This window comes from Siphateles boraxobius, unplaced genomic scaffold, assembly GCF_051911475.1.
Source record: "Siphateles boraxobius isolate OS27281-9 unplaced genomic scaffold, OSU_SipBor_1 8, whole genome shotgun sequence".
Classification (NCBI taxonomy): Eukaryota; Metazoa; Chordata; class Actinopteri; order Cypriniformes; family Leuciscidae; genus Siphateles; species Siphateles boraxobius.
In genome coordinates, this window is record NW_027509208.1 from 39,088,245 (window position 1) to 39,102,933 (window position 14,689).

The 14,689-nt window shown below is 37.4% G+C and overlaps 1 protein-coding gene across 3 annotated transcripts in view; it reads right to left on the reverse strand.

Annotated features, from left to right (window-relative positions):
- Nucleotides 1-14,689, reverse strand: part of tfap2d (transcription factor AP-2 delta (activating enhancer binding protein 2 delta)) — an 83,674-nt gene that overhangs the window by 40,868 nt on the left and 28,117 nt on the right. For 2 of the 3 annotated variants that reach the window (XM_077219784.1, XM_077219783.1), the window contains exons 5-6: nt 14,460-14,512; nt 13,248-13,376 (exon numbers count right to left, since the gene is read on the reverse strand). The gene's annotated coding sequence lies outside the window, so the exon portion shown is untranslated. Of the gene's footprint in view, nt 1-131; nt 257-1,488; nt 1,607-13,247; nt 13,377-14,459; nt 14,513-14,689 lie in introns of those variants that run through there. The other variant, XM_077219785.1, reaches the window with a different exon arrangement.

Below are 14,689 nucleotides of genomic sequence, written 5' to 3' on the forward strand. Positions count from 1 at the left end.
AAACACACCCAGCATTTCTTCATCATATTATAGACGGATATGAACACAAAACCTGACAATCACCCAGAAAGCATCTTGTATACAAGTGTTCTGTGTTCAGTACAAGTTTACTGACACGACCACAGACTCACACAGACAGTATTGAGTAATCAAGTAGTCCAGGGGTCAATAGAGGTCAAGTCTTGTGCTTGAGTCCTCCATTCCAGACAGCAAGCAAAATGTGTTCATCTCAGCCATGGATTATAAACAGCATGATCTAGTAAAACAAAAGTCACCTTTATATTAATGCACTTACAAATGGCAAGACACTGCAGCATTACAACAAACCCAGAACATTCCTTTAAACAAATACAACCATCAAATATCCTGGATGAATATTAAAATGAATCAGATTTAAAGTACCACTATATTAAACACAAACCAGCAGAGAAACGGTCAACAGGCCAAATCTATAAAGATGACCAAAAAAGATACTGCTGATTCTCAAACCGAAGGTTAACACTGTCATTTACTTCATTATGAACAAAGACACAAGACTTTCTTTTCTTTTCATGAATGGAATATTCTGGGTTAAAAACAAACAAACAAGGGATGCCCTATAGATTTACATAGTATATGCTTAACTTTCAGTATACTTTCTTTTTCTTTTCTGTGACAAGTCAAAATGATGGTCTGAGGTAATCAACATCAGGCCACAGATGTTATTTAGACTGCATTCAGCCTTGCATATTCCTTTAAACCAGCGCTTTCCAATCAAAATGGGTCACAGGTTAGTTCTGACAAGGTCACAAGAGTGATAAACAATGCCAAATATTAAAATGCTTAGTCTAACTACTCATATAATTTTGTAAAGTTAGGAGAGCATAATATTTAACAACTATTAAAAGGCAGGAGAAAGCACATAACATTTCTCTTGTTGATGATGTCAAAGGTTTTGCATCCAAACAAACTGATGTTTGCTAATATAATATATATTGCTAATACTAATATATTTAACCCAGTGTTTTGTTTTGGCAGGTAAATGAATCCTCTACCTTTGCATGAATTTATAAAACAGTACATTTTCCTACTCAGTCTGACATGTTACATATTGGGTCATTTAACAAATGCCATTACTTGATTCTAAGCATATTGAAGACTTTTCTTTTAGATGGTAACACCATGGTATTTTATTATAAACAATAGCTTTGAATGTCTTCCATTCACATGCCAAGGTATTTGCATGGTAATTAAAAAATACAATAAAAATCTAGGTAGGCTACTTTTAAGTGCTGTAGTAAGTGAAATCTTTAACAGATTTCAGTGTGAATTCAGTCCTGAGGAAAGAGAGTGAGTTTCACTCAGTGTTTCACAATGACACACAGAGGAAGAGGAGGACATTGAGAGGAAGATAACAGGAAACACACACACACGGACACACACACTCAGAGAGAGAGAGAGAGAGAGAGAGAGAGAGAGAGAGAGAGAGAGAGAGAGAGAGAGTCGTACCCCAATCGAGCTGCTCTCTCCTGTTTCCCTCTCCGTCCGATCTCTCCATCCTGACAGGAGAGGCTTCAGGCATCTGCTGAGCTTCAGGCCACACACACACACACACACACACACACACACACACACACACACACACACACACACACACACACACACACACACACACACACACGGTAATGTCTAACCACATTACACACTCATAACAACAAATTCACGCTGTACTCTGCTGTTTCGCGCGCGCATGATAAATTCAGCGATTAGATTGTGTGACTGTGAGCGTTTCTGCAAACCACAAAACCCACTGATGACAGTAAATGTGAGTGTGTATGTGTGTGTGGCCTGACGGCGGTCTGAAGTTTCGCCGCGCTCCCAGGGATGGCGAGTGTAAAGTGTGTTGCCGGGGGCGACGGCGATATGAAAGGTGGCTAATGAAGCACTTAGCATTTGAAGGCTAGCAGCGGACCGCGCCCGAGTTCCGTCAGTCCTGATTGGCTAACGCGAGGGCTAACGCGAGCTGAGTGGTCTTTTGTTGCTCGGCGACGAGCCCTGAGGCGACGCCCCAACCCTGACCCCTCCTCCCCCATCAGCGCCGATACGATGTGACAACTTAGCGGGAGGAAAGAGTCTTTTCTTTCTCTCTCTCTCTCTCTGTTCAGCCGCAGAGGCCGTGTGTGTGTTTATCAGATCTGCTCTAAATGAATAGGAATGAGAGAATATCTGTCTCTCTACCTGCTCTTCTCCTCGGCCCGTCTGTCTCACCTCATGTTTCATTCGGTTGCTCTTTTGCCAACACCTGTCTCCCTGCATTTCACTTCTCTCGCGCTTCCCCTCGCTCTCTTTTAAACGCAACAACTATTTTAAAGGCCGACGACGCCAGAACCTCTTAAAGCCACAATTAAATCAAAATTGACAACTTTTTTTTTAGTGGAATACAAAAGGAATTACAGTTATTTAGTATAAATTATTTATCCATGTACATCGTAATTTTTTTAATTCATGTGCCCTCATAATCTTTAATCAAAATAACTTTCCCTTCCTCTTACATGAACTCTGATGACGTGTTCACTGGCGCGCGGCGGGACAACCTGTCAATCACATGAGACTGACCAATAGCAAACCACAACCATCCAACCAATTTCCCCTGGACAAACTCAAGTCCCGCCCTACATTTTTTCTTGTTCGTGAAGCCGTTTCACTTGGATATAGTGACATGGTTAGTTAAAGATACATTTAAAATGCTATTAAAAACATTAATGATGACAAAAATATTAAAGGAAAAACAGAGAACATTTTCAAACCATTGTTTTGGCCAACATAAATTATTATAAAATATTATAGTATTTATAAAGAATACTCATTTAAAGAATTAAACATTTCTGTTCATTCTATACACTAAAATGCAAAAGGTAAGCAAGATCTTTTTTTAAGAAATAATACTAATTCAGCAAGGGTGCATTATATTGATCAAAAGGATCATTTCTCAGATTTCTGTTTCTATATGAAATTTCTATTCTTCAAATACTTCTGAAAATAAATATATCATGGCTCCCACAAAAATATCAACCAGCACAACTATTTTCAATATTGATAATATTAATAATAATAAGTATTTCTTAAGCAGCAAATCAGCATATTATAATGATTTCTATTAGTTAAATTAAAATAATATTTCACAATCTTACAGTTTTTTTGATTAAATAAATGCAGCCTTGGTGAGCAATAGAGACTCTTAGTGACCCCAAACTTTTGAATGCTAGTTGACTCTTTTCTGAATGCCAGTGTGGTTTTATTGTGTTCACTTGTTATGTATGTACATAAATATTAATATTTTAATTTGGAACTGAATTCACTTTTTTTTTTTTTACTTTTCTGTTTTCAGCATTTATATGCTTGTAAAAAGAATAAATTAGGCTACTGCTAACATAACAAAGATTTGAACTATTGACTTTCGACTCAAAATAGCCCTTGTGACTTTTACTTTTTATAATGACCCTAACCAAACCATAACCCTTTATGAAAAGATGCAAAACTTTACCTTTTGCCTGAGGACAGTTTTGTCAGATTGAGCTCCTTTCTGGGCAATTTTGTACAGCTAAGTAAGGCCAAACTCACATAAACTCACATTTTATGCCCAGTTGCACGAGCTGAATGTGTGTATTTTCAGACAGGCAGTGATAGAGAAGCCCAGTATGGGTCCTTCACTGTGTGTCAGGGCAGAGAAGTGGAAAATTAAAGCCATTGACAGAAGCTGTAATGAACCATGAAAAAAAAAAGTGTGATGGACAAACGACAGTAAAAATAAAGAGAATGGCCCGTTCCTCCCGCGTGAGGCACTTATTTATCTGAAGACTTTCTCAGTTTTATTGTTATTGAGCTGAAAAAGGGAAAAATCACAATGTCTTGAAACTAGCAGAGAGCAATCCGTCACTGCACACACACACACACACACACACACACACACACACACACACACACACACACACACACACACACACACACACACACACACACACACACACACACACACACACACACACACACACACACACACACACGCACACACACACACGTAGAGTTGTGTTTTTTTAGGTTATGTCCCTTACCCTAAAACACTTTCCCTGTCTTTTATGTTTATTTGTTTCTCTTGTACTCGTGTTTTATTGAGTTTGTTATGGTCGTGTGTTTATTTGCACGACAGGCGTCCCAGCAGAGTCGACTTCATAATGTGTGTCTGAAACCCTTTCCATTTGAAATCAGTTTCACTCTCATTTCACTTGAAGTGAGATTTTGGGGCTTTAAAAACATTTTATTGATCAAGATCCCGCTCAAGCCTCGTTAGCTTGATTTTGCTCTAATTTGTAGGCTTTAATTGGTCAGTTACACACTTCATGCATCGCACAAACACACACACATGCTGAAGAGGCACTTTTGTGAAGTTTGCTGCTCCTGTTTGTTTAGATTTGTGGATATTGATGTCGTCAGCCAGTTCTGTTTATACTTAAGGGCAAAAATCATCAGTGCCTTCATCTTTATGATTATAAAAAAAAAATACTGACATTGAGAAGAGAGCAGGAGGAAGAGGGAAGTGATAAATTAAACATTAAGATCTCTCCTCATCTATAAATCCATACATCTGCATTAGAATAGACAATGACAGCAGTCAGCAAAACAATACAAGAACTAGTCGATTTGTAGGCAACACAAACACAATCGTTGACCTAAATGACCTTCAAACTTTAGGCATTATATTGAATATGATAAACTAAAACACTATTCTAAAGGAAGCAATGCATAAAGCACTTAGTCAAGCGTGTCAAGCACAAAGTAAAGCATTTTTTGGATGCTTTATATCAGGTGTATCAACTTATCTTTAAAAGTTTTTAATGCAAATGTACTTATTGAGTACATTGTTGAATAAACATGCCTTATAATATGTTTATAGTTGCCATGAAACATAGAAGCATGGTGCATCAATATAGAATTAATATAGAAGTCACAGAATACAACCGGTGTCGGATTTACTTAACACATTGAATTAAACATGATATTTTGAAGTAGAAAGACTGAAACAGTATATTTTCCTGTGAAATGTCCTCCAATATTCTTTTATACTCATGCATCTAATTTTTCTGGTTTTATTAAACTGTTCTTTGAGATTCTACGTGTGTTCAGCATGATGCATGTGTACAGAATAATGAACGTTTGTGCGAGCGTGTGTCTGAATGTATTTGTGTGTTTGTGTTTACTGAGGAGATGGCACAGCGATGTCTCCTCAGCAGATGAGATCGGAGATGACAGGCCAACACTGCTCTTTGTCAGAACATGAGAGCGAGAGAGAGTGTGTAAAATTTTAATCTGTAGTTATTCAGGGTATGGAGGCGTAGTGAGTTTGTCTCTGGGGTCACGGGGCTTATGGAAGAAAGTTGTTGCAGCAAACGGCACGAAAGTAAATGTCTGTGACAGCTTCCTGTAGCAAAACGAGTTTTAAAACTCTTGCTCGTTCTCATTTGGGGCATTCAGGATTAATAGTCCCTGTTTTATCTGTCCCATCGTGCTCTGCTGTGCAACGCAACTCTCCACAGAAATCACAAGCTGCGGCGTCTCAACGCAGGTTTAACCATATTACAATCATACTGATTAAAGAACATGAGTGTGATCATGTCTACGGATTGATGCTGTAGTGTACAGTACAGCAATGGGGCATACAATAACGTTTTCTTGTGTAAAATCTAAAGGGGTTTTAAGGATTTGGAAATAAATTCTGACATCATTTACTTGCCCTCATGTTGTTCCAAACCTGTATGACTTTCTTGTGTGAAACACAAACAATACAAATAAACATGAACCCCTCTGACTTTTGAATGGACACAAAAATAGAAACCTTAAAAAGAAAAGAAAAAAAAAAGAAAAAGACTAAAAATGTATAAATGTAAATATATATGTATATATATATATAAATATATGACAAAAAATTATAAATTACATAGATTATAAAAAGAAAATCATTATTTTTAGCACATCAATATTTAAAGACAAATATAAATTATATTTTGCCATATATACAGTATATATATATATATATATATATATATATATATATATATATACTGTAATAATAAAACTATAAATTATATATCATTTACATATATATATAAAATACTTTTATTTTATTCTTTATATCTATATCTTAAATATATTCTTCTTAATTAATTTATAATGTACAATCAAATAGTTTTTCTTTTATTTTGTGTGTTTTATGTAAACTTTTATTGTCAAACTTCTCTATTTGAATGACTAATTGACTTTATGACTTTGGAATCTACAGGAGTTTGGAATGTTTGGAATGATGGGTCATGTGAAGGTCACACAGCATTTCTCCTCAGTGACCTCTGAACTTTAAAAAGCCCTATTAGAAAATCAGAACGATCACAATTCTGTGATGTATTTTTGGGAAACAGGTTTGTTATAGTAATTTGTATGTAATGTTTTGAGATAAAAATGATTTCTCCTATGGCAGTTTATTACGCAGATACGGAGACTGGTACTCACAAACAAACACACACATATCAGTGATGGATTATTTTACGGGTCGGAGAACAAACCTATCAAACACCGCTGAGGTTTATGGGTAGTCACTAATTAGATTCTCCCAATTAGCAGCTGTTCAGAGCGGGAAACAGGTGCAAAGCGGGAGGAGAGAGAGAAAGAGAGAGTTACAGAGAATAAAGAAAGGAGAGAAACCGAATCTGGGAGGGTTTCAAACACAAACTCTAGAGGGACAGAAACAATTCAAAGAAACCTGAGATAACAGACATGCAAATGAGGAAACACACACACACACACACACACGCACACACGCACACACACACACACACACACACACACACACACACACACACACACACACACACACACACACACACACACAATTAATAAATGTGATATTAAATTAAAAATAATGTAAATTGTGTGTAAAGCCGCATGTTACTACATGAAAGGTCACCTATCCATCCTAATTTATTCTTACAGTAATCCGTAATATTCATATTCACATCAATTATCAACATGTTGATAGTTTATATGATGAACTACACCTGTGGTTATTCTTTTAGGACACCTGTGTGAGCTTGACTTTATAATTTCACTATAAATCACCAAAACACCATCTGATTTTTGGTGGCCACATTAAGTATTTTATTCACACTTAAAGGTGCTCTAAGCCATGTCGGGTGACGTCACTTCTTGTTGACGTTTAAGTATTGTCAAACAAAAAGGAGGCTAGCTAGACCCCCCCCTCCTCCTCATCCACCCACTAACCCTCCGAACCCTTCTTGTCGGTTATTGGCTGGAACAGTTTGTTATGTTTCGTGGTGCGGGTTAGCCCAGTTTGTTTTTGTTGGCGTTTGTGGAGCATGGGCTGTCTGCAGAGACCGTGTTTTTTTACAGTGTGTTCAGGGGACAGGCAGCTAGCGGATAGTGTGGAGATGTTTGCTGTATGTGACAAAATATGTTTTGGCCTAAAAAACGCGTGACATCGCTTAGAGCACCTTTAAACATGTCTGAATGTGATTGTGTGTATATACACTACAAGAAATTCAAAGCTGAACTGGCAGATTTTTATTTTGTACTTATACATTTCAATTGTTCTTAACTTGAACTCGTTTGAGTACACTAATTCATACATTTAACTTAAAACTTTCATGTAATCTCAATGTGTACACGTTAATCAGTATAAATTTAGCTAGCTTGAACATGCCAGTTTGCTAACATACTAATTTATTAACGTTAACAAAGGTTTGTTATACAGTAGCACTTGCAGTATGAGTGCAGCAAATTAATGGTTTTAATTGCTCTCAAATCAAGCCACATGCACCACTTGTCACCATGATGGTAACTATCCTAAAACCAACATTAACAGAAATTCTTCTAAATTAGCATAACAAAACATGATTCACTACTAAATCCCTCATTAATCTTGCACAACAAAAACCCATTATATTACACTTAATTTTAGCATTTACTCTCCCTTTCGGGTGCCATCGGCAAAGCATGCTGGGAAATAGACATCCCAGCCGTTTCAGTTAAACTTAAGTTAATCTAAATTAAAAGAGATAATTTCATAAAACTCAAAACAATGAAACAGTTCAGTTTACTTGAAAATATATCAGTTCTGCGACCTTGAAAGAAAAAGAAAGTGCTAAATACTCATAAAAGTTCATTTGACTTAACTAATTAGTTTAATTTAAGTTTGTCCAACTCAAACCAATTAATTATTTTGAGCGTTAGGGTTTACAGTGGATTTTTAGTGGATCAAACCTTTCATCAAAGTTATATGTGAATTTTGAACAATACCTGTTCTTGTCTTAGGACAACTTTGATTAACTTTTTTGATCCACTTCAAACGTTGACTACTACATATATATATATATATATATATATATATAGAGAGAGAGAGAGAGAGAGAGAGAGAGAGAGAGAGAGAGAGAGAGAGAGATAGAGAGAGAGAGAGAGAGAGAGAGAGAGAATGTTTCTAATTTTTTAAATAATGTTACACATTTTTTACCAGATCAATAATTCTACTCCAAAAAAAGAAAAAAGAAACAGAAAGAGAGACAGGCAGCAAAAGGGTAAGGAGGGGTAAAGTAAGATGGTAAAAGAAAGCGAAAAGGCAGGAAGGCAGAAAAGGACAGTGCAGGACGACAGCAGGTATCAGGTGGGGGGAATTATCCTCTATCCCCTAATTGAGGCCCCCTGAGTGTGTCCATCCCAGTGTGTGTGTGTGTGTGTGTGTGTGTGTGACCCTCTGCTCTTAGCCTGAGGCAGTGGCTGACCCCGCCCACCCTGGCCACACCCCCTCATTAAAACACTAATCCCTCTATAGCACCACATGCTCTCCTCATAGCACACACACACACACACACACACACACACACACACACACACACACACACACACACACACACACACACACACACACACACACACACACACACACACACACTCACACACAGCAATAAAGACAGAGAGTCTTTAGTGTGTTTAGGATAAAAGTCAGAAATACTTTTATTATTATTAAATGCAGTGTGTTTCACTATTTATAAATGTTGTGCCTGTGGGTTGTGTCATTAAGTTATTAATTAATTTTTTTTTTAAATGTCCCGTTACAATTATTACACATAATATTATATTTTTTAATAATAAAAATGATACATTTACATTGTGCAATTAGCACAATTACAATAAATGTTTAGATCAATTTATATTTTTAATTATTAATGATATTATCATAAAAATATACATTGACTTAATAAACATACATTTATAAAACACACACACACACACACACACACACACACATATATATATATATATATATATATATATATATATATATATATATATATATATATATAAGCAACAGGCATAAAATGCATTTAAATGTGTATGTATTTATTTTATGTATTTTGTTTATGTATTATAAGTTATAGTTCTTAGCCAATGTACAGTTCTTTTTAAACCATGTCAATAAAGCTACTTTTATCTTGGTGTAGAGAGAGAGAGAGAGAGAGAGAGAGAGAGTCATCATGTGAGACCTATGGAAAACTAAGAACTAAGATCTAAGAAGGCCGAGCAAATCGATTACACACGACAATAACCAGTACCAGATTGTTCGTGTCTCCTAAATGAATCATGTGTATGTGTGTGTGTGTGTGTGCTCCTGGGCTGGATATCACTATAGTTCTCTTAGTTTTAATATTCTTGCTCGCAGGCATATGCCACAGCCTCTCTCCTCTCATCGCCATATATATTAATAGCTTTATCTCCCCAACCGAAGAGCGCAAATAAAACACAAATGAAAGAATCCTCATGCATATAAAACACACGCACACACACAGGAGTAAATGCCAGTCAAGGTTATTGGTCTCATTTCCTATTTTCTGCTCTGGATGTAAATTCAAATCTCTGTTTGCAATAACACCTTCAAATTCAATCCAAACACCTGCAAACTCAATCAGTGTGTTTTCCCGAGTGTTTGTTACAGCCGAAACCTGTAAGAATTTCACATGGAGATGGTGAAGTGTTTCGCAAGCTACATGAGACACTGATTTATTGAAAAGTTTGTGTTTGCTGCATTGTTACGATGATTGTCTCAGTAGTGTTGTTTGCTAAGGTATGATCAGAACGATCAGGGGTGGGGAGGAGTTCTCCGGCCCCTTATTTTGCCTCAGTTTCATGAACTGGCCCCAATTCCAAATTAATTGAATAGCCCTGACTTAGAAACTACAAAGCAACATCCAGGCAATAAATCAGAACCCTAATAAATTACATAGCAACACCCCGGCAATGATTCAGGAGACCTCATAGCAACACCCTGGCAACCACCCATAACAGCCTAGCATCATTGTTTCCTCATCTAGTTCTACTTTCAGAGTTAAGCCACAGTCACACTAGACTTTGAGAATGCAAAATTTGTACGGACACCATCACAGTCACAAAATGACATCAAAGTCTCAAAAGATAATAATAATACATAAAAAAAAGTAATAATATGCAATCTACTGTAACGCTGCAATCCCTCAGATTTAAAGTTTAAAATAGACACACACGGGTTCTTTTAGTTTAAATTAAAGGTCACGCTGTAGCGTATCAATCTTCTATTGGTCACGTGATATGAATTTGCAGGTCAGAGTTCACAGAACTTGAACTGTGGAACGCACTGAAATGCGTTTTGTGTCTCCTGCATTCGCATGCGTATGAATGGAAGTCGATGGAACGAAATGTGGTGTGACCGGCCCTTTACTGAAATACACATTTAATGGCACAAATACAAGCACACAGAGAAGAAAAACATTCCCTTTGGTGCAGAGATACACACGTTCTGTGTTTATTTGGGCACAGTGTGTGTGTGTGTGTGTGTGTGTAAGTGTTTTCCTATCCCAGAGTGCATCTGTCTTTGTTCTGTTGCCCTACTGTAGTCAGTGATGCCCACAACAGCAGCACAGCTAATTGTGAGAATCTGCACAACAAACCTATACAACACCTGATTTTAAAGCTTTCACGGGGTCTATTGAAATGTCCTATTAGAAAGACTTTTCACACAAGATCTTCATTTTTATCTGCATACATCTAGATCTTCATGTCTCAATTGTTGTTCTTCAATGGCAATGGAGAAGGATGAAAATGTACTGATTAATCTCAGATCTCAAAAATGTCTCAAACTCTGCTCAGATTTACTAAGATATTAATGTTTGACATTTCATTATGAACTCAAACATTTCTCCTTACACTTTCATAAGATTAAATGAGCTGAGCTATTCAATTAAAATACATTTTATGAAATTTTATTCATAATTCTTTAGGAATATTATGAGAAAGATTACTATAAAATTGATTCTGAAACATAACTAAAATGAAACTAGATATATCAGAGCAACCGCTGAGCTTAAAAAAATGTATCTAGAAAAGTCTGCATCCAAATTTCAATATGAACTTTATATTGAGGTGATTTTATACCTCTTTATATATTTTCAGTACATCAACAATTGTCTCATTTAAGTTCATTTATATTTCTATAATGAATTTTATGAGAAGTTGAAACTTCAACAAAAAATAACTAAGAACCTCTCAGATTCTTCCAATACTACATTTCAGGTATATGTCAACAATTGACTAATTTCAATGTGAATTACTTAAATTATTCAAATGCCAATTAATTTTAAAACAAAGTCGACTCCGAACAAAAACATAACTACAGAAGAACTGAATTCAATATCCTGAGCTATAAACAAGCAAACAATCTGACCTACAATCCACATTCATTTTATACTCTAAACTTCTACTGTACACTACTGTTCAGAAGTTTGTGGTCAGTAAGATTTATTAAAAATGTTTTTTAAAGTCATTAATACTCACCAAGGCTGCATTTATTAGATAAAAAATACAGTAAAAAAGGTAATTTTGTGAAAAACAACTGTTTTCTATTTGAATACATGTTAAATGTTTATTCCTGTGATCAAAGCTGAATTTTCAGCATCATTTCTCCAGTCTTCAGTGTCACATGATCCTTCAGAAATCATGATGCTCAAGAAACATTTATTATTATTATCAATGTTGAAAACAGTTCTGCTTCATATTTTGTGGAAACTGTAATACATTTTTTCAGGATTCTTTGATGAACAGAAAGTTTAAAAGGACAGCATTTATTTGAAACAGAAATATTTTGCAACATTATAAATGTCTTTACTGTCACTTTGTATTAATTTAATGCATCCAAGCTGAATAAAAGTATTAAAATCTTACTGACCACAAACATTTAAACAGTAGCGTATGGCAATATTTGACTCATTTTTATTTGTAACAAAATGAGTGTTTAAACGAAACACAACTAAGAACTTTAAATCTCCAATTACTGCTCACTTCCACAGCACTCTTATTTCAGAAAAAATCACTGATTCACACACTCATTTAAAGGGTCAACAATGTCGGATTCGTTATAGACTAGATTTGTGCTTCCTCCTCTCCTCTCCTCTCCTCTCCTCTCCTCTCCTCTCCTCTGGCTGGCCGGTTCTCTCTGAAGTGTTAGATGAAGGCATTTGTCTGGAGGGTGGGTGAGGTACAGCCCTGCACGTGTGTGTGTGTGTGTGTGTGTGTGTGTGTGTGTGTGTGTGTGTGTGTGTGTGTGTGTGTGTGTGTGTGTATGAGTCAGTCACAGAGATCTCTTCTCAGGCATCCTGACAGGTACAGACGCTCCGTCCGGCTTTAAAGGGAATTCCAAACGAGCCTCTGACAGGAGGCCTATTCCGTCCGTCTGTCTGTGTGTGTGTGTGTGTGTGTGTGTGTGTGTGTGTGTACGGTTTGCACACTACTGTGAGGGAGGGGGGACCTGCAGGGCAACACAAATACTGACAGCAAGATCAACCAATCAAATCAGACCCCCCCCAGATCCACCCAGCCAACCACGAGCACGATGCTACGCAAAGTCCCGCCTCCAGCGCTGATTTATACAAATGAGAATACTGATTAATCCACCTATGCATGCTGGGTAACTGCTGCATAAATTGGCTGTCTGTCAGCACAAACTCAGAAGAAATTCACACACACACACACAATCTCTACATGACACGCCATCAAGGCCTGTCCGATCAACAGGAAACAATGGAGGAAGCAGTAATTGGAGAACAGCGCTGTGTGTGTGTGTGTGTGTGTGTGTGTGTGTGTGTGTGTGTGTGTGTGTGTGTGTGTGTGTGTGTGAGACTAACCGTGGCAGCGAGGATGTAACCCGGGCCGCGAGTGTGTGTCTGGCGCAGCTCTTCAAAGCTCAGGCGTGTTGTTGAACGGCATTAGCTGCCTCTCAGAGCGCTTTTAACACGGAGCGAGGGATGACAGGCCTGCCACAGGAGGAGGGAGAGAAAAACGAGTAAACATGCGTATGCAGCAAAACAACAGTTACCTGAACAGCGAGATCTGAGCGAGCGCACACACACACACAAGAGCAGTAGAGGAACATGTTGCTTACTGCCAGGTGTCTGTGTCTGTGTGTGTGTGTGTGTGTGTGTGTGTGTGTGTGTGTGTGTGTGTGTGTGTGTGTGTGTGTGTGTGTGTGTGTGTGTGTGTGTGTGTGTGTGTGTGTGTGTGCGTGTGTGTGCGTGTGTGTGCGTGTGTGTTGTTTGGTGGCAGTTTTAAAACAGACATTTAGAGCATTTCTGTTCCAGTGTGTGTGTGTTTTATCTGCATTTTTGATGACTAATCACACATAGAAACAACATCATTAGAACAGGCGTAATCAAAGATCATACATGCAGTAACATTGCAAAAGCATATTTTAATATAATCATATAGAAACAAATATGCCAAATGTTAGGTTTTTACTACCATTTAAAAGTTTGGGGTCAGTATTTTTTTTAAATGTAGTTAAAATGTCACAAATGGGCAGTTGTTTTTGTTTAGAATTTTTGTCTGTAAAATATCTAAACAAAAAAATGGAACTATTCAGTGTTATTAAAAAAAGAATCAAATTGTGCAAAGGGTTCAGATCTTGTCAGATCACTTGTTCAGAATCAAAAGAATATTGTGCACTTGGATGTTATAGATATCCCAAACATGGTTGTGTTTCGGATCTGGTCAGATTTCATGTGGTGTATCGCTCTCCAAGCTACAACCAACTAAACTGAAATCAACCAAAAAAAGAATCAGAATTTTTTGCTGCCTGTCTGAACAGGGCCCTCCAATGAAACTTTCAAAGATTTGATGTCGTGAACCCCGCAAACTTTGGCAAATCCAGCAAGTAGGTCTTCCTCAGAAGGCTCGTTTTAGCAACCTGGGAACTCGCAAATACTTTTCCAGGCGGACTGATTTAAACATGCACACCTGACTTGTGCAAGTCAGCCAATCAGATTAAAGCTTGTGATTGCGAAAGCGCTTGCCAGTTTTGCATGCAATATAGATCAGACGGTACATAGGCAACTCCTTACCATGTGACAGAGCAGGTGAATCAGGTGTATGCTGTCTGTCCTCTCTTTCAGTTCTGCAGAGACATGCACACACACACCGAGAGAGAGAGAAACACACACACACACACACACACACACACACACACACCCCTGTGAGGCCGCTGGCAGTGAGCTCGGGTTGGATTAACAGCAGGATTTGTTCCCTGTAGCTGAAGTCAAACAGAGGAAACTCTCCTACATTACGCTTTTAA